Source organism: Pantherophis guttatus, chromosome 7, assembly GCF_059756535.1.
Source record: "Pantherophis guttatus breed Tessera chromosome 7, ASM5975653v1, whole genome shotgun sequence".
NCBI classification, from domain to species: domain Eukaryota; kingdom Metazoa; phylum Chordata; class Lepidosauria; order Squamata; family Colubridae; genus Pantherophis; species Pantherophis guttatus.
In genome coordinates this window covers 19,097,214-19,120,408 of record NC_142069.1, presented here as the reverse complement: position 1 = coordinate 19,120,408, position 23,195 = coordinate 19,097,214, and the positions used below count along the sequence as shown (strand labels likewise).

General features: G+C 39.8%; 1 protein-coding gene across 3 annotated transcripts in view; it reads right to left on the bottom strand.

Moving 5' to 3' along the window:
- The window catches only part of FGD4 (FYVE, RhoGEF and PH domain containing 4), a 124,123-nt gene that overhangs the window by 78,046 nt on the left and 22,882 nt on the right, over positions 1-23,195 (bottom strand). Inside the window, exon 1 of one of the 3 annotated variants that reach the window (XM_087873099.1) lies at positions 19,727-19,816. The exons of 1 other annotated variant lie outside the window; for it this stretch is intronic. The gene's annotated coding sequence lies outside the window, so the exon portion shown is untranslated. Of the gene's footprint in view, positions 1-5,244; positions 5,462-19,726; positions 19,817-23,195 lie in introns of those variants that run through there. One more of the 3 variants, XM_087873098.1, reaches the window with a different exon arrangement.

Sequence of the window (23,195 nt, the reverse complement as noted above, 5' to 3'; positions counted from 1 at the left end):
CAGCTTATGCTCATGTTTATTTCAGTTAATGACCAGATAAAACAAAAGTTATACAGTATACAAAAGCTACAGTAGGAAGCATCTACACAAATAGCATACATTTGAGCATAAAGAAATAGGGGAATTATAATACATACCATCATTAGTAAAAAGAAGAGGTGAATGTACAAGATGCAATAAGTTAACTAAAGTATGTGAATATAAATGTACTACAGATTTTACTAGTCTGAGATAATGAAGTCAGTTGATGCTTCAACCCCATGTAACAGAAGGTTGGTATTTGCATGTATATATTGTATCTTAAATACAGGTTTCTCAGGTTCCAGTTTCTGAAATACTTAACACTGTTCATTTTTTGTAAAAATAAAATAAAATAAATGGAAATATGCAATAAATTAACACTGGGGGGGGGGCTAATGTCTTTTTGGGATAAAATACATGGAATTTCTTGATCACCAGAGAAGTTTCATATAAGAATGGCAGTTAAGAGAATGGCCAACATGGGTCAAAGTTGCCACTAACTCTAAACAAATATAAATTAAATAAGGATGTTTGAGTAACGGGTCTTCTAATCTGATCCAGTTGGGCAATTCTTACTATTATGGAGAATAGTTAGCCTCATGGGAAAATGGCATTTAGGTACTGCATTTTGTTTCATCAAGAAAATGGCATGTTGGGGAATGGTTCGTTAACTACCCAAGGCAACAGTCTAATTTCAGAGGAAGAGTACACATCTCTTATTTTATTTGATTTAGTAAACAATCCTACACAGAGTTCTTCTGTACAAGATCTCTGGCCCTAAAACACGTTTCTGACTTATACCTGTGTTCTAAGTGGAAATAACAGGGAAACAATTCTCATTTCTGAGGAATATGATTCAAGAAGCTACTACCACCATTGTATTGCAAAAGAAAATTGCAACTGGACCAAGATCCAGTGTCTCTTTTCTATTTACTTGGGAGAATACAACAGTAATATAATCTTTTAATCAATGATAGTAAAGTGTGATTTCAGAGAGCTACTGCTCCTGACCTCTTCTTACCAAAGCCCATTCATTTCTATAGCTTCCTCCATTATCATCACATCCTCCAGTTTTCCAAGGAAATAACATTTAGTTGGATGCATGTATCTATATTTATAACCTTACCTTTATTTTTTATTTTATTTTATTTTTATTTTATTTTCAATTTATATACCACCCTTCTCCCTGAGGACTCAGGGCGGTGCACAGCCAGAATTAAAAACATGAAATACAAATATTAAAAACAATTAAAATCTATATAAATTTGGCCCAAAAATTGAAAAAACCACAAACCAATTAAACATTTAAAAAATTGAAAAAATTTCTTCCTAAGCCAGCCCGGCTTGCTGGAAAAAGTGGGTTTTAAGGGCACGGCGGAAGGCACTGAGGTCTTGGATTCTCCTTATCTCTGGGGGCAGATATTTTATAGGTATTAATCTCCCATAAGCAAATAGAGACTGAATTGTGAGTAAATATACCAGGAAGTGGGAAATGTCACTAATACCACTAATTCTAGTTGGGAATTCATAGTGATAAGACTATGCATAACACATTCTCACAATTTGCTAGTGTCCCATTGACAGCCTAGATGGAGTGACAGGACAATAACTCATGTTACTACTCTTGCCTAAGACTGTAATTCATTACTATGCCATCCTGAACGCTTCAGGCCTTCCAATGGCTCCCTATTTTTTTTTTTTTATATGCCGCCCTTCTCCGGAGACTCACGGCGGCTTACAATGCGTTAAGCAATAGCCTTCATACTTTTGTATATTTTATACAAAGTCAGCTTATTGCCCCCATAAACTGGGTCCTCATTTTACCCACCTTAGAAAGGATGGAAGGCTGAGTCGACCTTGAGCCTGGTGAGAATTGAACTCGCAATAATTGCAGGCAGCTGGATGTTAAATGCTGCCTTAGTAGGAGGCATTAGCCTCCTATACCACTCAGGCTCTATTAACTTTCAAGTTCTTCTAAGTACTTGTTTTCACCTTTAAAGCACTATATAGCTTGATCTTGAAGTACTTACAGGAATATTTTCAACCTATCTGATGTGGATATCCCAGAAGAAACTTCTTCTGCTCCTCCCCCAAATGGAGGTGCAGCCTTGTCGATATGCCTTTTCTGTAAATGCATCTAAACTCTGGAAAAGCCTTCCCTAAGGAATTTAATCTATCCTCCTCTATTATGTTCCACTAGCTATTAAAAACCTAAATTATTTGGGGGATGTCTTAGGGGAAGAGTTGGCACCATCAGATTGATCGATGATAATGCTTTTTATTATTTTTAATATAACTTGTATACTTGTATTTCCACTGATACCTGTGTTTCCCCAAAAATAAAACTAGGTCTTATATTAATTTTTGCTCCAAAAAATGCATTAGGGCTTATTTTCCAGTTATGTCTTATTTTCAGAGAAATACAGTACTAAATGCACCCGTCAGTCTGGCAATATTAACTGGAGGCTTATTTTGGGGGGTAGGGCTTATATTACGAGCATCCTGAAAACTCATGCTAGGGCTTATTTTCCAGTTGGGTCTTATTTTGGGGAAACAGGGTACATAAAAACCCCTGCAGGAGCTTTTTTGATTGCAGCACTGTACAAATCTATTTTTTTAAAAAGTAATTCCAAAAAGGGTCTATCAGCATAGTATGGTATGAATTCTTGATGTAGATCAGGCATGTCCAACCCATGGCCCACGGGCCTCATACGGTCCCGAACAGCTACTAATCCGGCTCCACAAGATTGCAAATTATTATGTGATTTATATACATTAATTATATTGTATATTTTATATGTAGCCCAAGACAATTCCTCCTCACTCAATGTAAATCCAGGCAAACCAAACGTTTCGAAATTCATGATCTAGACCAGGGTAGGAAACTTTGGCCCTTTTATGACTTGTGGACTTCAACTCCCAGAATTCTGGGAGTCGAAGTTCACAGGTCATAAAGGGGCCATAGTTCCCCACCTCCGATTTAGACAAACACAAGGCTTTGATAAATGCAACAATAATGCAGCACCAACACTGAGCCTAGTGCTTTAGAGTGTTCCTACCCATAGCAGATAACAAAGAAATATTCAAGGAAAAAGAGAAAGGTGAAGCTGAATAAATATATAAGCAAAAGATAAATGCACTGTAAGAACAGTGGCAAGGATATGGGACAGCAAGGGAGAATGGAATGGCTTTGGACAACAGGATACCATTGGGTAGCAAAGAGCAAGGCAACGAAACACATTACAGATAGTCCTCTATTTACAACAGTTCATTTAGTAACCATTCGAAGTTACAATGGCGTTTAATAAAAAGTGACTTATAACCAGTTTTCACACAATAACTGTAGCTTCCCCGTGCTCACATGATCCTTGGCAACTGACTCATATTTATGACGGTTGCAGTGTCCCAGGATCATGTGATCACCTTTTTGTGACCTTCTGACAAGCAAAGTCAATGGGGAAATCTAGATTCACTTAACAACCATGTTACTAATTTAACAACAGCACTGATTTATTTAACTGTGTCAAGAAACGATGTAAAATGGGGCAAAGCTCACTAAACAACTGTCTCGCTTAGCAACAGAAATTTTGGGCTCAAATGTGTTTGGACGTCGAGGACTACCTGGATAAAAACAGAAGCATAGCAAAGGCAAGAAGCATTTTAAACTGTATGATCCAATCTGCATTAAAGTTAAAGATCTGATATCTACTCTGATAATACAATTAGAAAAAAATTCAGAAGACCCCCATAACTCTCATTGTGTCCTACAGGACAATTCATCATTCAGCACAAATCTACTGCTCACTTATGACTATTTTGCAACACAAGCAATCTTGCATTTCTCCTAGAAGATGCTCGAGTTCTGGCAGAGCCCTCTGGGAAGGGAGTTAAAAGCTGAGGAGCAGACACTGAGAAAACTATTCCATTCATACTTGCTCTATAGAGAGCTCCTAAGGAAAGGTCACCTTTTAACAATCACAGAGATCAAAAAGGACCTTCTCAAGAAGGCAGTTGCCAATGTCAGCTAGGTTTACATCCCATCACTCTGATTAGGATTTACTGCTGTTTTTAAAAAAATGTTATGTACTTAATTTTTACCTGATGTGTATCTGTATAGTCTAAGAAATTCATGAGCCATCTGCCCATTTCTGATCTATTAAGATGAGAAATATACAGGCAACTGGTAGAATTAACCAACTGATATAGTTTCATTAAAAGGGACTCATCTTTCCACGTAAAATGAAAATGATAAGCCTTAGGAAAAGGAATGGAGCACATGAGATGCAAAGGGGAAGGGCAGAAAATCCCCCCCCCCAAAAATCCATCTTGTATAAATCTCGTAAGGCTCATCTTAAAATAAATGTGTTTATTCACAAATGGTTTTAAGAAGCAAAAGCCCACCCGATCAATCTATGTAGGATTAGAACTTAACCGCGTTTAATCATAAATATGGATCGATCCTACCCAAGTTCATCTTCAGCAGCATTTATAAAAGATTTTTTTTAAAAAAAAATAATAAGCAGCATGGAAAAAATACTAAAAACATTGCTTATCTGCTGTAGCTTTTATCAAAAAGAAAGAAAGAAAGAAAAATGCCAAGGAAATCATGTTGCTTTTTTCCCCCCCACATGCACTCATCTTCTGAAAACTTATCCAAAAAGTCAATGCACAATAATCCCTAATGGTCTGGAGTCTGTTTCCAGAGAGATGAATCTCCAGTCACCTGTTTCCAGCAACATCTGCATTTTGTGCACAATTTTACCAAAACCAAATATCCATTGTCTTCCTCACACCCCCACAAACAACCAGCTCCTCTAAAACATCAAATACGGTCTTTTATAATATGGATTTTGTCATTATTATTCTAGGCAAGCCAACGTGTGAATGTGCCATATATATTCTTTAGATTCCATCTCTGCAGAAAGGGACATTAGACACAAAAAGAGAGAGAGAGGAGAGATTTAAAAGACGGCAAATTCAGGTACGGCTTGCCGCTGAGACTGTCCCTTTAAAACAATACGAAATTAAGCCGCTGGAAAGGAGACAAAAGAGCCTTCCTCCCTCTTGCTCTGTTCCACAGAAACACCCACACCACAACCTCCAGGCTGATCAACATCTATAGAAAGAATGGCTGACAATGAAAGCTCATTGATAAAAACATCAATATCATATCAGCCACGCTGCCACCGATAACCCAAACGTCTTTTGCATTTAAGCACTTACCTTTCACCGGCTAAATTCACTCCTCTGGGTGGCAAAATTGCGGTTTTTGCTTTTGTTTTTGGGAAAAAAAATAAATAAAGACATTTACATGTTTCTCCAGCAAGCTGGTCTAAGCCTCCTATTAACACACTCCATTGCAGATAATTGCAGGCAGCATACACACACACACCCCTGCTTTTCCCAGTTCCCAACACACCAAGGATAATCACATTCCAGTGGGGAGTGAACAGATGGTGGATTCCATGGTAACCAGCCCTCCAAAGGCTATTGGTAGAAGTGTGTGACTACTGCTTATTTGGTAACAATTCCTCTTTGTGCTTCGGCTGTGCAAATCTTGAACAGAGGACGGGACGACCGCGGAGAAGGTTTTAGCAGGCGTGAGGCAAGGGGAACAGGTGATTTGGCACATTAAACAACACTGCAATTAGAAAAAAAACCAGCTAGGTTCAAGCATATTACATGTACAATCCACAGAAGGCTGTGTAAAACTCACTTCATTTATTTTACATGTCTTGGCTACCCTGCTTCAAAGGCTTGAAGTGGTTAACCAAGGGTAAGCAGCTACAACAGGACAACAACAATCCGAATTAAAACCAAGCAAACCCAAGCGAAGTTTGAAGCACACTTCCACATTTTTATATGAACTTGTAAACTTGTGCCATGCCTCAAGACCTCAAGATCTCAAGACCCAGTTGGGAGCGCGCTTCTTAAACTTGCATTTCCGTAGAAAACACATGTGATCCACATGGCCGTAAGTAAATAAAAAAATATATTGACCAAACACTACAGAAAAATGAAAGAAGAATCACATTTATAATATAAAAAGGTAAAGGTTCCCCTCGCACATATGTGCTAATCGTTCCCGACTCTAGGGGGCGGTGCTCATCTCCGTTTCAAAGCCGAAGAGCCAGCGCTGTCCGAAGACGTCTCCTTGGTCATGTGGCCGGCATGACTAAACGCCAAAGGCGCACGGAAAACTGTTATCTTCCCATCAAAGATGGTCCCTATTTTTCTACTTGCATTTTTTACGGGCTTTCAAACTGCTAGGTTGGCAGAAGCTGGGACAAGTAATGGGAGCTCACTCCATTACGTGGCGCTAGGGATTCGAACCGCTGAACTGCCAACCTTTTGATCATCTTAGCCACTGAGCCATCGTGTAAATATATAATATACAGGTAGTCAATAACTTACACCAGTGACTTATGACCATTTTTCACACTTATGACCGTTGCAGCATCCTCACAATCACATAATCAAAATCCAGATGCTTAGTAACTGGCTCATATTTATGACGATTGCAGTGTCCAGGGGTCACATGATCAGTTTTTGCGACCTTCTGACAAGCAAAGTCAATAGGAAGCCAAATTCACTTAACAACCAGATTACTAATTTAACAACTGAAATGATTCACTTAACAACTGTGACAAGAAAGGTGATAAAATGGGGCAAAAACTCATTTAACAAATGTCTCGCTTAGCAACATAAATTTAGGGCTCAGTTGTAGGCATAAATTGAGGGCCACCTGTAGCGTGGCTATGCATTTCTGTACTAGAAAAGGGAAAATGAGAAAGCCCAAGATATAAAACCAACATTTCCGTTGAAAAGACTCTGTGCCCAATGCACAAAGCACTTAGTTTCCAAGGTAATAGGCAAAATTAATTAATTTAAAAAGACAGCTTACATTACGTGGTCATGTTCATTCTTTTAATACAGCCTTTCTCATCTTCGTACTCTCCAAAGGCTTATTTCAAATGCTATTTCTATATTCCCATTGCCCTAGCTCAGCTCCAGCATGCATGCATGCGCTGGCCAGCTGATTTTCAGGCCATCTGGGCCCACCGGAAGTCAGGAAATGTCTGTTTCTGACCTCCGGAGGGCGTCCGGAGGGGTGGGGAAGGCCATTTTTGCCCTCCTCAGGCTCTAAGAAAGCCTCTAGAGCCTGGGGAGGGCGAAAAACGGGCCTACCGAGCCCACCATGCCAAAAGCGGGAGTTGCATGGGGGGGTCTGTGTGCATGCACGGCAGGTGGGGCGCACTGCATTATGGGTGTGGACACGCATGTGCGCGAACCCCCCCCCCCCTGCGCTTTTGGCACATGACAGCCAAAAGGTTAGCCATCATTGATCTAGATATATATGAAAATATATCTTAAGAGTCCACTATTTGGGGGAAGATTAATATAGTTTCTGAAGATATTTCTTATTATGTTTTTCTGAAGAAGGGTGCAATTTTCTAATTAAAGGATTTATTTTATACAATTGCAGTTGTTATCCCCTCCCCCGTCCACCCCAGGTTTCTACTTGGGAATGTATGTTCCTGGCTAGTCTTCATAATAATTTGGCATCTTTTAAAGTGGAGTTGAAACCAACCAAAGCAGAACTGGCAAACTCTTTGCAAAACTTGCAGCTCTGGGAAACTACATGTTTTCAGAGTTACGACTTTTACATGATCCCATGATCATAGGATCAAAATTTAGATGCTTGGCAACTGGTTCCTATTTATGACCTTTGCTGTGTCCCCGGATCATGTGATTCCGTTTCGCGACCTCCTGACAAGCAAAGTCAATGGGGAAGCCAGGTTCACTTATCAACTTATAACTGCAGTGATTCACTTAACAACCAAGGCAAGAAAGGTCGTAAAATGGGACAAAACTCACCAAATGTCTCCCTTAACAACAAATTTTGGGCTCAATTGTGGTCATAAATTGAGGACTGCATCTTTATATTCACAAATGATTTACTTCCCACCATGACAATGTGGAAGGGCTGGTTACTTGCTGGCCATTTATTTTATACTCTTTTCCCATTATCATTTTTGCATTTGCTTGGCTATAGGAAAAGGAATTGACTCTTGATGATTCTGATGTTTTAGGATTTTAACATCAATGAAACTAAAGATGATTGTCAATTCGGTCTGAAATGCTTTGAAGGGATTTATGATGGCAACAGTGATGGTGTAGAATTATCCTCAGAATTTCTGCAGGATTTTTGTGTTTCAATTTTCAAGGGGAAATCATCTTGAGAAAGTCTATACTCGACTTATAACCATTCATTTAGTGACTGTTCGAAGTTAAAATGGCATTGGAAAAAAGCGGCTTATGACTGTTTCACACTTACGACTGTCGCAGCATCCCTGTAGTCATGTGACCAAAACACGGACGCTTGCTAACTGGCATGTGTTTACAATGGTTGAAGTGTCCTGGGCTCATGTGAACCTGTGTTGCTATCTTAACCTGTGATTTACTTAACAACCGTGGCAAGAAATGTCTTAAAATGGGGCAAAACTCACTTAACAACTGTCTTACTTAGCAATGGAAAATGTTGAGCTCAGCTGTGGTTGTAAATTGGGAACTACCTGTACATTGCTCAGGGGTATTCTTAAAGCAGAGAATATCACCTAACAGAATGAAAAAAAACCTATAATGTATGGAATTGCTGCATAACAATCCACTAATACTTTTAAGTAGAAGTACATTTAGATACACTACTAATTAAAAGCAGTTTAGCAAAAAAAAAAGGCAATTTGAGTACTTACGCATATTTATAAAATGTGAATAAATATAGGCTCTTGCATGGGTTGTACATACAATCAAAGCAATAATTGCTCATTTCGTTAACTAAGGATTCATTAAGACGTTGCCTAAGACCAGGGGTGAAATCCAAAATTTTTCCCTACCAGTTCTGTGGGCGTGGCTTGGTGGGCGTGGCAGGAGAAGCATATTGCAAAATCTCCATTCCCACCCCACTCCAGGAGAAGGATACTGCAAAATCTCCATTCCCTCCCATCCTGGGGAAAGGATATTGCAAAATCTCCATTCCCACCCCACTCTGGGGCCAGCCAGAAGTGGGATTTGCCGGTTCTCCGAACTACTCAAAATTTCCGCTACCGGTTCTCCAGAACCTGTTAGAACCTGCTGGATTTCACCCCTGCTTAAGACCTTTTTGTAGACTAAGGAAATTCTGATTAGTCATTTTCTGCTACCACTTCTCATCTTTTTCAAGCAATTTTTACTCCAAGGCTACCCTGATGTAACCATGGAAATATAAACCACAGTACAATTGAAGTCCCATTTTTGTGAACCTTCTAGCATAGAAACTCTCTTCTTCAGCTTTGAAGAAACAGGGAAGGAACAAAAGTGTGGTTACAGTGTTAAGCCTTGACTCAAGGGTTTGGGTTTGAATGCTATACAAAATGCTGTTTTGCAACATTTGTAGAGCAAGGTCTAAGAGGCAAAAACCTTGAAGTCACAGTAGGGTGTTGAAGCTAGAAATAATTACAAACTGTTGCAAAGAAACAAAACGTGATTCCCTTACTTCTCGAAAGAAAGACTTATAAGAGGTCCCAAAACTTTCAGTTCCTTTTCCCATGTGGGAACTCCGATGCCAGGACTCGGTCACCATTAATGTAGATCTCCAGTCATCGGGTTACAGAAGGAAGGGTTTGGTGGACTAAGATCCAAAAGAGTTTTGGAAAGTTCTGCTTTTGATGACGCTCATAGTCTTGTCTGATGTACCTAATATTTATCCTTGAAGCAACTACCTTTCTTAGCAGAGCTGTTTGTTTACGGGACAAGAGTGTTAAAAACTATTTGAAGCAAGCACTTTCTAAGTAAGTGAAAACAGCTGAACCAGAGATAAACTATCTGTTGTTATAAATCAAGGAAACCAAACCATTAATTAGCTCATTAAAGTGTCAATACCCAGGACCTTAATTCAGACAACCTATGCTCTTTGCCTCCTGTAAATACCATGGGTTTCTGATTACCAACTTTTTCTACACTTAGCAGTTGTAGAACTTTGGGGATAGGGCAGTAATGGCTAACCTTTTCCGGACTGAGTGGCCAAAGCGCGCATGTGCGAACCCCCCAAATACAATGCACCCACCCGCACATGTGTATGCACTCCCTGCATGTGTCCTGCCCTCCCATGCATCTGCATGTGACCCCTGCATGCCCCCACCTGTGTATGCATGTGCGCCCCCGCATGTGCTCTGCCCCCTTCACATGCACCTCTGCATGAACCATGCGCCCCACACATGCATACAGCCCCTGCATGTGCCCCCCCACATGCATGGCGGAGACCCAAAAACCAGCTGGCTGGTGGGAGGCATGCGCACATGCGCGGCAGACCTGAGCTGGGGTGACTGCTCACATGCCCACAGGTTCGCCACCACTGGGATAGGGGTTTTTTCTCCCTCTTGCTCTGAACCATAAATGGGAATAATTCTTCACACCACGCATAGTTCAATGACAGAATACAATGCTGTCCAGTATATTGACAGTTACACATTTAGACAGTCTTTGAAGACAACCAAGCAATGTTTTGACAATAGGGTGTATTTTCATGGTTACTCTTATGACAGGATGTGTTTTCATGGCTACTATTCTTGATGGTTGCATTCTACCTGTGGCCACAGGCAATATATTTTAATTGCCAGCTGCTGGGAAGGAACAATGGGCAAGAGCTCTTGCTTTCACACCCCATTTGTAAGCTTCCTGGATGCATCTGTCTGGCCACTGTGAGATAGAACATCAGATTGGAGGGGCTGCTGGCCTAATCAAAGCATGTCTGTTTTATACCCTCATGCAATGGAGACCTCTTCGGCCGAGGAGGTTGTAGAAAAAATGCTTTTAAAAGCCTCTGACGATCCCAGCTGAGCCACACGATCATCAGAGGCTTCTTTTTTTTTTACTTTTAAAAGCATTTTTGGCCGAAGAGGTTGTAGAAAAAATGCTTTTAAAAATAAAAAAAAAGCCTCTGATGATTGCGCGGCTCAGTGGGCATGGGGGGGGCAGGGATTTTTGCTACCGGTTCTCCAAACCACCCGCCTCCATCGCTACCGGATCGGGGGATCTGGTCCGAACTGGAAGCATTTCACCCCTGAATTGAGGCCTAATTGATAGTGCATGCATACATATATACTTATGGACCTGGTCTTTGGGTGTTAAGTGAATTTCGTTGTATGTGTATACTGTGTATACACATACAAAGACAATAAAGTTTATTTATTTATTATTATTTATTTATGACTGTAATTGAGTCCAGAATTACAATTGTAAATTGTGACAAGTCTTCAGGTGTGTCACCATTTAACTGCTGTTGATTTTATGACTTTTTTTTTGCAGTAGTTGTTAAGTGAACAGGGCAGTTGTTAAACAAATACATTATACCCAGTGAATGTTTTTGGCTGGAAACTGAAAGTATATTGGAAATTAATAAAAAATGCCAAATATGGTGGTTACATGACCACACATGCTACAAATGACTATTAATGCAAGCTGTTGCCAAGCACACAAAATGTGTTCATGCAATCACCAGGAGGTGCCTGCAGCAGTCAGAACTTGAAAATTAAGTCATAGTACCCTTTTTTGAGGATCCATCATAATATCAAACGGTTGCTAAGTGAGCAGTCATTAAAGAAGGACTATCTGTATTCACATATATTTGGGGTTTTTTTGTTTTGCTATTTATGCTTATGTCTTTATAGTCTGGAAATGCTCCTGTTCCTTTCACATTACAAGTCTAATTCTACAAATTCTTGGTAGACATCAAATACGTAATAACTCACTAGTGATTTCCACTGGATCACGGGTATCAAACTCATGGAGTCATGTTGCCGTCATGTGATGTTTTGCAATGTTTTTCCCATTTGCAGAGCTGGGGTGGGTGTGGCCTGTGCGTGATGCATCCGGCCTATGGGCCACCAGTTTGACACCCCTGCACTGGATAGATCAGCAGTGAAAAACCTACCTGAAAAGCTCAGAACAGTGTCCAAAAAATGTGAAGATTACTACAGAAAACCAACCTACCGGGGGTTGAAAAGCTCAATAAATCACGTGCCGGCAGGTGTCACACATTGGCGGTTGTGACGCTTGTTTTGAGCGACGGAGCCGCAGCAGAGGGGTGAAAGAGCCACATGCGGCTCCAGAGCTGCAGGTTGCTGACCCCTGGATTAGATAGATCTAAATCTATTAGATAGATAGATTTAGTGCCGCTGTGGTGCAGTGGTTAAAATGCAGTACTACAGGCTACTTCTGCTGCCTGCCTGCTGCCTGCAATTCAGCAGTTCAAATCTCACCAGTCTCAAGGTTGACTAAGCCTTCTATCCTTCCGAGGCGGGTAAAATGAGGACCCAGATTGTTGGGGTCAATATGCTGATTTGTAAACCGCTTAGGGAGGGCTGTAAAGCACTGTGAAGCGCTATATAAGTCTAAGTGCTATTGCTATTGCTATTCTTCCCAGTTAGACAACAGCACTTTAAAATAATATTCAGTTCCCTTTGAGGTTATGTTTGCTACAGACTTAAAAAGTGATCTGCTTTTATTTTCATGACACCCACGCCATGCTTACTTTAAATAATGTTTTTTGTTTGCAACCCTTATAGATATAAATTAATGAAATGATACATACATACATCAATGGTTTTGTACTAGAATTATGTTACAGTTTGAACTCTGGAATAAATCTGGTATCTATAGATTATATTCAAGCACGTTTTAGCAGCTACACCCAGTTGTCTTCAGCTTTAATTAGAAATACTGCTCTAAAAATAGAATAGTTTCATATGTACAGCACTGTTGTTCACGCACATGCTGATGGCCTCAGAGAAATAAATGCTCATTCTTTATAACATGAGGTGGAGGGAAAACTACCATGAATTGCACTGCTTGTTTTACAGCAGCTAACAACGTGGAGATTTGATGAAGTATAATTTTGTTGCTTCAGTCCTGCAGGTCTCAGACAAACTCCAAAGCCTGGCTGGACATGCATGGGCAGATGACAGGAAGCAACTGGCAGAGCAAGATCAAAGCCACCATTGGCCCCATCAGTGACATCCTCCTGAAGAACAAGAAACTTCTTGCCTGCAACAAACTTGCATACAATATATATCTGATTGGGCATAAATCCTGACAATTCAATCTGGGACATAGTAAACTCTCACTGTATTTCAGACATCAATAGATTAGAGAGGGTCCAGTGATATTTTACTAGAAGAGTACTCAAATCCTCTGCTCGAAATAAAATTCCCTATACCACCAGGCTTGAAATTTTAGGCCTCGATAGGTCTCGAACTACGCCGTCTACCTTCCGACCTAAGCTTAGTACACAAGATTATCTACCATAATGTCCTACCTATAAATGAGTACTTTAATTTCAACCACAATAACACAAGGGCTATCAATAGATTCAAACTCAATGTAATTCGCTCTAATCTTGATTGTAGGAAATATGACTTCTGCAATAGAGTAGTAAATGTCTGGAACACTCTACCTGATGTTGTTAGTCTCTCTAACCCCCATACCTTTTACCGTCTACCGTGGACTTTTCACACTTCTTAAGAGGTCCCTAAGGGGCCATGCAAAAGCACACCAGCGTGTCTACCGTCCCTGTCCTACTGTTCCCATTTATATGTACTCATTTTATGTGTTTATGGCTATGTTTTGTGTATTTTCTTTTAAATGTGTCTATGTCTATACTGTTACTTGTTTCCTTGTACTTGTTGACAAAATAAATAAATAAATAAATAAATAAATAAAGTTCACTTCATACTTTATAAGTCAGTCAGTTCATCTTGTCTGTCTATTTATCTATCATCCATCTATCGTCTAGATCTACAAGGTTGATTCAGTCTTCCATCCTTCCGAGGTGGGTAAAATGAGGACCCAGATAGTTGGGGGCAATAGGCTGACTCTGGAAACCACTTAGAGAGGGCTGTAAAGCACTGTGAAGCGGTCTATAAGTCTAAGTGCTATTGCTACATCTATCTACAATATCTATTTATCTATCTATCTATCTATCTATCTATCTATCTATCTATCTATCATCTGTCTGTCTGTCATATACCTCTGTCTATCATCTGTTTGTCTGCCTGCCTGTCTGACTGTCTATCAATACAACTGTCCACCTCACAAGCAAATGACTCTAGGTGTTTTACAAGACTATAACAATATTATTCTACCTATTAAGGATTCTCTGTCATGCTCAGTGTTCAGCAGCTCAACCAACCAACTGTGGTTTATATAGAGAGTTTAAGATGTTTATTTAGAGGTCATGGATTACTGAGTTTAGACACTAGGTTTTCTTCTACATGTGTTGACAAACTATGTTTGGAATTATCCAGAATTTTCATTTGTATAAAAGCTGCTGCCAAGTTTCTCAATACTGCATCTTGATACCTTTATTATTTATTTATATAGTGATAAATAGCAGCTACCTTTGTAATGCTCTCCTTTGCACTCTTTGGGATTGTTCAGGTCTCCAGATGAACTGATTTATGGATTTCACATAAACTCATATCCTTATCTTAATACATAAGCAATCAAACTATTATGCACTGAAGAGATTCTACATCAATCACTTTACATTTTAGTCAGCCTTAAATATTTATGGAACGATGTGATCTAGTTTTGTGTGTTTTTGTGTTTATTTGCAAGTGAGTGAGTGAGTGAGTGAGTAAGTAGTGAGTTTTTGTGTGTGTTTATAAATCCCTTCTCACCCCATGGGTGTTATGTGTCTTCCTCCATCTCAGAAGCCTGGGAATTTGAGGGTTGTGTGCAGTACCTTAGGTATTCCTAGCCCTGCAGTCTTCTGGAGAGAGAGCTCTGATATTGGAGCCCCTCTCCCAGTTTAAGAGTCACAACCTCAGTGCTCCTACTAACCATTTTGGCCTTTACTTTCCGTATCCTCTCTAGTTTCTCCTTCAGCTTTTAGTACTTAGTACTTCTCCAGTATTTCTCCAATTTCTCATACTCCTCCTACTTGATGCTGCTTCACTTAGCACCACTATATCACCACCACTGTCTTCTGCTCCTTGTCTACTACCACAATATCTGGCTGACTGGCCAATGTTTGCCTGTCAGTCAGTCTGGAAGTCTCACAAGGTCTTAGCTCTGCTGTTCTCCACAACCTTCCCTTCTGGACATAGGAGAATCTAGTCCATACATTGTGCAGATGTTCCTGCAAACAATGGCAGGTACTTGATTGTGCTGTTCAGCGTACACAGCTCCTGCCTGCATCTTGTACCCTGACACTATTTGTTGGATTATCTCTGAAATGTCTCTTCATAGGCTGCACCATGTATCCCGCCTACTAGCATAGTAGTCCCCTGCTTCTATGTATCTGGTGCTTAGTGCCTTTTCTTGTCAGAAAGTTAAGTCTCATATCTGGTTGAACCGCGGTGGCGCAGTGGTTAAGAGTGCAGTACTGCAGGCTACTTCTGCTGATCACCGGCTGCCAGCAGTTTGGCAGTTCGAATCTCACCAGGCTCAAGGTTCACTCAGCCTTCCATCCTTCCGAGGTGGGTAAAATGAGGACCCAGATTGTTAGGGGCAATAGGCTGACTCTGTAAACCGCTTAGAGATGGCTATAAAGCACTGTGAAGCAGTATGTAAGTCTAAGTGCTATTGCTATTGCTATTGGTTATCTGCACTGCAGTGTCTCTGCCAGAGGAGCCTCCCAAGTACCAAGAGTTATCTATCTCCCTTGGCTGATTCCAAACCAAAATTCAGATGAACACATTTCTGAGAGAGAAATACCTCCCTCTGTAGCCACCCAGATTTCAGTTCAGTCAATAACAAAATTGCATTGTGGTTGGTGCATATTGATGACCATAACTCTGTGCTTTACCTAGTTTGCTCGTGCAATAAATTGTTTGGACTTGGGGGGCAGGAGGAGAGAAAGAGAGCGAACAGTGAAGTTCAATGTTCCTGGCATATGGAATCGGTTCCAATCACTTCTTCTTGGTTTTAGAGTCCCTTTTCTTAGATTTGCATCATATTGTCAACACAAAACAAATTCTGCTTTGGAGTTTAATAGCAAGAGCCAAGTCAATTCAGTCTAAAGAGGAAGTTGTTCCCACACAGTACAAAAGAAAGGGGAAGGGAAAAGGAACTCAGCGGGATTACAGCAAAACTGAAACTGCATCAAAGCCACCCACCAGAACACCATGTGGGGGGGCGGATGCACAAAATATCTACATACTAAATATTAACCAATTAATATCTGGCACGTTGTTGTACACTACAGTTAATGATTCTCAGTAGGCATTTCTCTTAAGAGACAATCTTATAGAAACATGGGAAGTGGGGGGTGGACATAGCAAAATATTAATAATGAACTCATTTCTAAATCACGAAGTGAAACAAAAGTGCTAGCTAATTTCATGCTTAAGTATACTGATCTACTCAGTCAAATGCCTTTATACATTGACCTGACTGCCATCCCACCATTGGAGTAAAAATATACAGTTAGTTCTTGATTTATGACCGCAATTGAGCCCAACATTTCCACTGCTAAGCAAGGCAGTGGTTAAGCAAGTTTTGCCCCATTTTATGACCTTTTTTGCCACAGTTATTAAGTGAATCATTGCCGTGTTAAATGAATCATGCGGTCATTAAGCAAATCTGGCTTTCCTAATTGACTTTGCTTCTAATAAGCCGGCTGGGAAGGTTACCAATGGTGATCACATGACTCCAGGACAGGGCAACTTTCATAAATACATGTTAGTGGACGAATTTTGATCATGTGACCATGGGAATGCTACAACCAGTAGTGGGTTTCAAAACCTGTCACTACTGGTTTGCTCATGGGCGCTTGTGCGTGCATGCAACACTTCTGCGCATGCACAGAAGTGTCCGGGCGGGTGGGCGGACCCTCCTGCCACTACCAGTTTGCCCGATCTGGGGTGAACCGGTAGCAACCCACCAGTGGCTACAACATTGTAAATTTGAAAGTCTCAGTGGTGCTGTAACTTCAAATGGTCACTAAATGAATCATTGTAAGTTGAGGATTTGTTTTATTTCATTAGCAGTATACTTATATGGTATTTTTCTGGACATTGTGAACTCAAATTAAACAAATGTTCACCAGCACAACTATAAGGCTTTATTCCTCACCAATAAGGTTTTGTTTGCCAAGAAATAAAGCTGGAATATTTATTCTGCAGTGACTGATCTCTGTAGGAGTGAGCTATCCAATTCACAGTGAAAGGGAGTATTCTGAAAGGACTAATACTTGCCTAAAGCAATCTGTGTCTCTGTGTATAATCAATGCACTCAGATGCACACTTTTGATGGAAGTATGTCACCCAGCAACCCTTTCTTCTTATCTAATCTATTGTCTTGGAAGGGCTACATGCTCAAGGCTACCGTCAAGCCTGGTTATAGATGGCATATTAGGACTATCTCCAAGGGGTGTTTGAAAGAGAAGCAAAGGGACGCATTAAAAGTACACAGAGTGAAACTAATAGTTTAGATGAGATCAAACAGTTGCATCATTAATATATGGAATTGGTTGCCATTAGATGTGGGGATAACCTTCAAAGGGCATTGTGAATGCCTGCTGTGACACAGTAACAATGGAGGTGGGCCATTGTTCTCCTGTCACTGTTGGGAAGTTTCTGAATACAGATGTTTGGTCACTAGGATACATAGAGCGCTTGAATAGATGAGTCATTTACATGATCTAAAAGGATTGTTTTTTAATGAGTTTACTGAGTCTGCATATACAGTGTAAGCTCAGTCAGGATCCGCATGCTCTGGGTCCCATCAACTAAATAACGTCATCTTATAGGGCTCAAAAGATTAGTCTTCTCTATGCTGTAACTAGCCTCAGGAGCAGCGTTCTCCCAAGATCTCTATGATTCTGGCGCTGCTGCCTTCAGGAAGGTCTCAAAAATCTGAATCTCCAGGCAGGCACTGGGCCAGGACAATTTGTGAACTCACTGGAATATGATATGATTGAAGTTTCTGTCTTTTGATGCTTGCAATGGTTTTCTTTTTGGTTTAGTCTTCTTATTATGATGCATTTAAACCTCTTTGCATGCTACCATAGAACCCAAATAAATAAACTGTCCAAAGTTTAATAAAACGTTCTAAATCTGCTTTTAGACAAGGTTCTTATGGGGCAATCATCCTGCTTGCTTCGAGGACTTTTCTGGACGGATCGAGATCAGGGGTGAAATCCAGCAGGTTCTCACAGGTTCTGGAGAACCGGTAGCAGAAATGTTGAGTAGTTCGGAGAACCGGAAATGCCACCTCTGGCTGGCCCCAAAGTAGGGTGGGAATGGAGATTTTGCAGTATCCTTCCCCTGGAGTGGGGTGGGAATAGAGATTTTGCAGTATCCTTCCCCTGCCACGCCCACCAAGCCCACCAAGCCACGCCCACAGAACCGGTAGTAAAAAAATGTGGATTTCACCACTGATCAAGATGGATATACATTGTTTTTTCCCAACACTTCTGTCATTTTCAATTAACCACGCAATGGCTTTTAGCTAAGAACATTAGAGAGTCTATCCATCTGGAAGCACCCAACGGTGAAAAATATTGTTATAACAGAATTAGAGCATCATTTAGATCTGAAATGAACTTCACCCAAGGGTTTTAGGAATAATAAGAAGTGCCCTCCTCTCAGCATTCAGATTTCTTGTGATAGGCAGCCATCATGTTACAATTAAGTATGATTTCTTATGAACAATTAGTAGAGGTTTCTGGTACAGAAACTCTTACAACAAGAATAATTATTGCTAAACACGACCTGGACATTTCAAAACTGTTTCCGAAATGTTGCAATAAGCCTATAGTTTTTGTCAAGTATGTAAAAGTTTAAATATGTATATGGAAACGCCAGCAAATCAGGAGGAGTTCACCTTTTAATTTTTTAAAAAGAAAAACTGCATTATTTTTTTTGCTTTAACAACTGATACGTTTATCAAATGCTTTTATATTAAGTGCAATTGCTCCACTTTCAGAAAAGTATTATGTGAATCGGATTGTGATCCAATGATCAAATTCATTATTGCTACTGCATTTTTATGAAATTTAGCAGACCATCTGAATGGCTCTAATGTCCCGTAAGATAATTCATAAAGCAATACAATGAATAAATATTCATTTCCCCCCAAGGTAAATCCCAATTAGACCTTAGCAAGATAGAAACTTTAAATCATCAACCTTTTTGACCACTAATATGAACTGAATATATGGATTCTGCATAATATCAACCCAACAGCAAGAAATGTAACTCATATCACCAGCTTCCACCTCCCACCCCCAGAACTTCAGTTTTTGTCCCACATGTCTCCTTTTACCCTTCTTTTACCCTTTAGAGGTTAATTATAGTTATAAACCACTGAAATAACAATAGCAAACTTTCCAAAACAATAATGTTCCAATGTGAACCTTAGAAATCTTAATTCTGCTTTTCTGCATATTTTTACACAAAAATGACATGGCAGACTAAAGATAGGAAAATGCAGCCTGTAAAAACTTTTAATGATAAATCTGCATGAAATTATTCCTCCAGAAATGCAAATAACTGCATTTAAAAAACTGTGCATTGTTCCCAGGATGTGTTTTGCCCCTGCACAGTACTACTATGTCCTTAACTATCCAATTTCAAAGTAAGAGCAAAAGAACAATCACTCAAAACAAAGACAGTTACAGTTATCCAGATTAGTAACAGGCTAGATTTACTTACAAGTATACCTGAACATATTTCAACTTGATGCACATCTAGGAAGGTATCCACGACATTTCTAAGCTGTTAATCCTTTTCTTCACATAGTTCACTGCAGCTTTTTTCTTTGCATGAGAATCGCTTACTGCAGTTTCAAAAAAGGAAGTGCTGACTTTCATCATTATTACCATGTGTGATTTGCGTCAGGAAACATGCAAGAATTTTAAAACTACCAGCTGTTTTAGAAAAAGGAAAATGAATGCTAGGTATTTATTCTGAAAGAATAAATGCTATAGTGATTGTAAGGCAAAATTCAGACAAATATTTCTGATTTTAGAATTGATTCAAACATATATTTCACTTTTTGCTGAAAATCAAGGGCCCCATCTATTTGTCATGTCCGACCCATCGCAACCCCATGAACAACATTCCTCCAGGCCTTCCTGTCTTCTACCATCATCTGGAGTCCATTTAAGCTCACACCTATTGCTTCAGTGACTCCATCCAGCCACCTCATTCTCTGTTGTCCCCTTCTTCTTTTGCCCTCAGTCTTTCCCAGCATTAGGCTCTTCTCCAATGAGTCCTTCCTTCTCATTAGGTGGCCAAAGTATTTGAGTTTCATCTTCAGAATGTGGCCTTCTAAAGAGCAGTCAGGGTTGATCTCCTCTAGGACTGATTGGTCTGATCGCCTTGAAGTCCAAGGGACTCGCAGGAGTCTTCTCCAGCATCATAGTTCAAAGGCCTCAATTCTTTGATGCTCAGCCTTCCTTATGGTCCAACTTTCACAGCCATACAATGCAACTGGGAAAACCATAGCCTTGACTATAAGCACTTTTGTTGGCAGGATGATGTCTCTGCTTTTTAGTATGCTATCTAGATTTGCCATAGCTTTCCTCCCCAGGAGCGTCTTTTAACTTCTTGGCTGCAGTCCCCATCTGCGGTGATCTTGGAGCCCAGGAAAATAAAATCTGTCACTACCTCCATTTCTTTCCCATCTATTTGCCAGGAATTGAAAGGGACGTATGCCATGATCTTAGTTTTCTTAATGTTGAGTTTTAAGCCAACTTTTTCACTCTCCTTCTTCACCCACATCAAGAGGCTCTTTAGTTCCTCTTCACTTTCTGCCATTAGAGTGGTATCATCTGCATATCTGAGGTTGTTGATATTTCTCCCAGCAATCTTAATTCCAACTTTTGATTCATCTAGCCCTGCCTTTTTCATGATGTGCTCTGCATAAGTTAAATAGGCAGGGTAACAGTATACAGCCTTGCCAGACTCCTTTCCCAATTTTGAACCAATCAGTAGTTCCGTGTCCAGTTCTCACTATTGCTTCTTGACTCGCATATAGGTTTCTCAAGAGACAAATAAGTACTCCCAGAACTTGCCAGAATTTGTTGTGATCCACACAATCAAAGGCTTTAGCATAGTCAATGAAGCAGAAATAGACGTTTTTTCTGAAACTCCCTAGTTTTCTCCATGATCCAGCATATGTTGGCAATTTGATCTCTAGTTCCTCTGCCTCTTCAAAATCCTGCCTGTACTTCTGGTAGTTTTCAATCCACATACTGTTGGAGCCTAGCTTGTAGGATTTTAAGCATAACTTTACTAGCATGTGAAATGAGTGCAATGGTGCAATAGTTTGAACATTCTTTGACATTGCCTTTCTTTGGAATTGGAATGTAAACTGTAAATGTAAATGTAAACCCATCTATTTAAATTCATCTTAAATTATGTCTAGATTGCACCTGTATTTCCTTAACCATAACATTCAATTCCACTATTTAGGTGAACCCTAAAAAGGTATGTACCTCTTATGTATTTAAGTTCTGTCTAGAACATGTCTGTATTGAGCCCAGAATTAATGTCATAAGACGTTGTAGTCATAAGTCAAGGGTTCATGTGATCGGATCCAATTTTTTGACACGGGGGAGGATTAGACTGCTTCAACTTCAGGAACAGAAACTACTACTCCTACATGAAAACTATATGAGGCTTACATGAATGTAGGGATCCTCAATACAATGTATTAAGTCTGTCATTTGTACCTCAATAACTGTCTGGTTTGGCACAGCAACCAAACAGGAGAGGTACAGACATCAACAGATAGTTAGGACTGCAGAAAAAAACAATTACAACTAGCCTGCCTTCCATTGAGGATGTGTATACTGTACAGATTAGAAAAGAGGGCTGAGAAAATATTTACAGACCCCTCACATCCTGGACATAAACTGTTTCAACTTCTCCCCTCAGGACACTGCTATGGAGCATTGCATGCCAAAACAACTAGACACAAAGAAGGTTTTATCCCTCGTGCCATCACTCTGCTGAACACTTAATTCCCACAGCACTGTCGCATTTCTCATCTTCTCATCTTTCCTATCTTTTCTTATTGGTTTCTCATGATTTATCAATTGTTGTTTGTAATTTATGATTAATGATTGTAACTATGATTTATGATCTATGATCTATTACTTGCTGTTCATTTGTACACTGTGAGTTTATGCACCGGGTACAGATTCCTTGTGTGTCCAATCACACTTGGCCAATGAAGAATTATATTCTATTCTACAAATATTTAAAAAAGATATGCCATCTACTGTTTCATGTAGAGTAAGTAAATACATCTACCAACAATGCTTCTCTGGATTCTACATAAGGAAAAGAAATCAAACTGCAGAAAAGAATTAATGAACACAAGAGTGACATCAGGACTCAAATCAAGGACAAAATAATATCAAAGCATTTCATCCTCCCAGGGCATTCAGTTGCAGACCACAAAGTTATCTATTTTGAAACAAATAACAGATACTGTGCAATATGTACAGACAAAAAAAGAGTTAAAATGAAGCCAGAGAGAGCAAGGAAAAGTTAAGATTAAAAGAGAAGAGAAACAGAGAGTGATTTGGGATGAACATAAAGATACGCTCTGGAAGCAAGAGAGAACAATGAAACACCTCCAGCAGAGTGAATGGAATTAAAAATGAAAGTGAAAAAATTATTCGGGATAATACCGATTAAATGAAGCAGTGCTGAAAGGAACACCTTGCAGATTTACAGGAGAACACTAGTGAAAGTGGAAATAAAATGAAGGCTATCAATTAGTGACTAAGAAAAAAGAAGAAGAAGAAACCCTCATAAATACCATGAGAATCAGGAAGGGTGCAGATATATTTCATATAAATTGAGAAATATTAAAACGTTAGTGATGTTTGCTGACATTTGTGACTTGTTAAGGATGCTGTAAGAAGATAACATTTGTGCTGATAATTGGAGGAAAAGTATTATGATCCCCTGCATAACAGAACAATAAGGGTGTTCTGTTCTGTTCTGTTCTGTTCAAACAACAGAAATATGGCTGGGAAGGCGTCTGGCAGAATCCTGATCAAAAAGGACAGAAGAGATGACAACTGCAAAATATTAGAAGTACAATGAATTTATGTTGGGTACAAGGTGTGCAGGCCAGATTTTATTCTTCTGAAAAATGCACATTGACTTAGA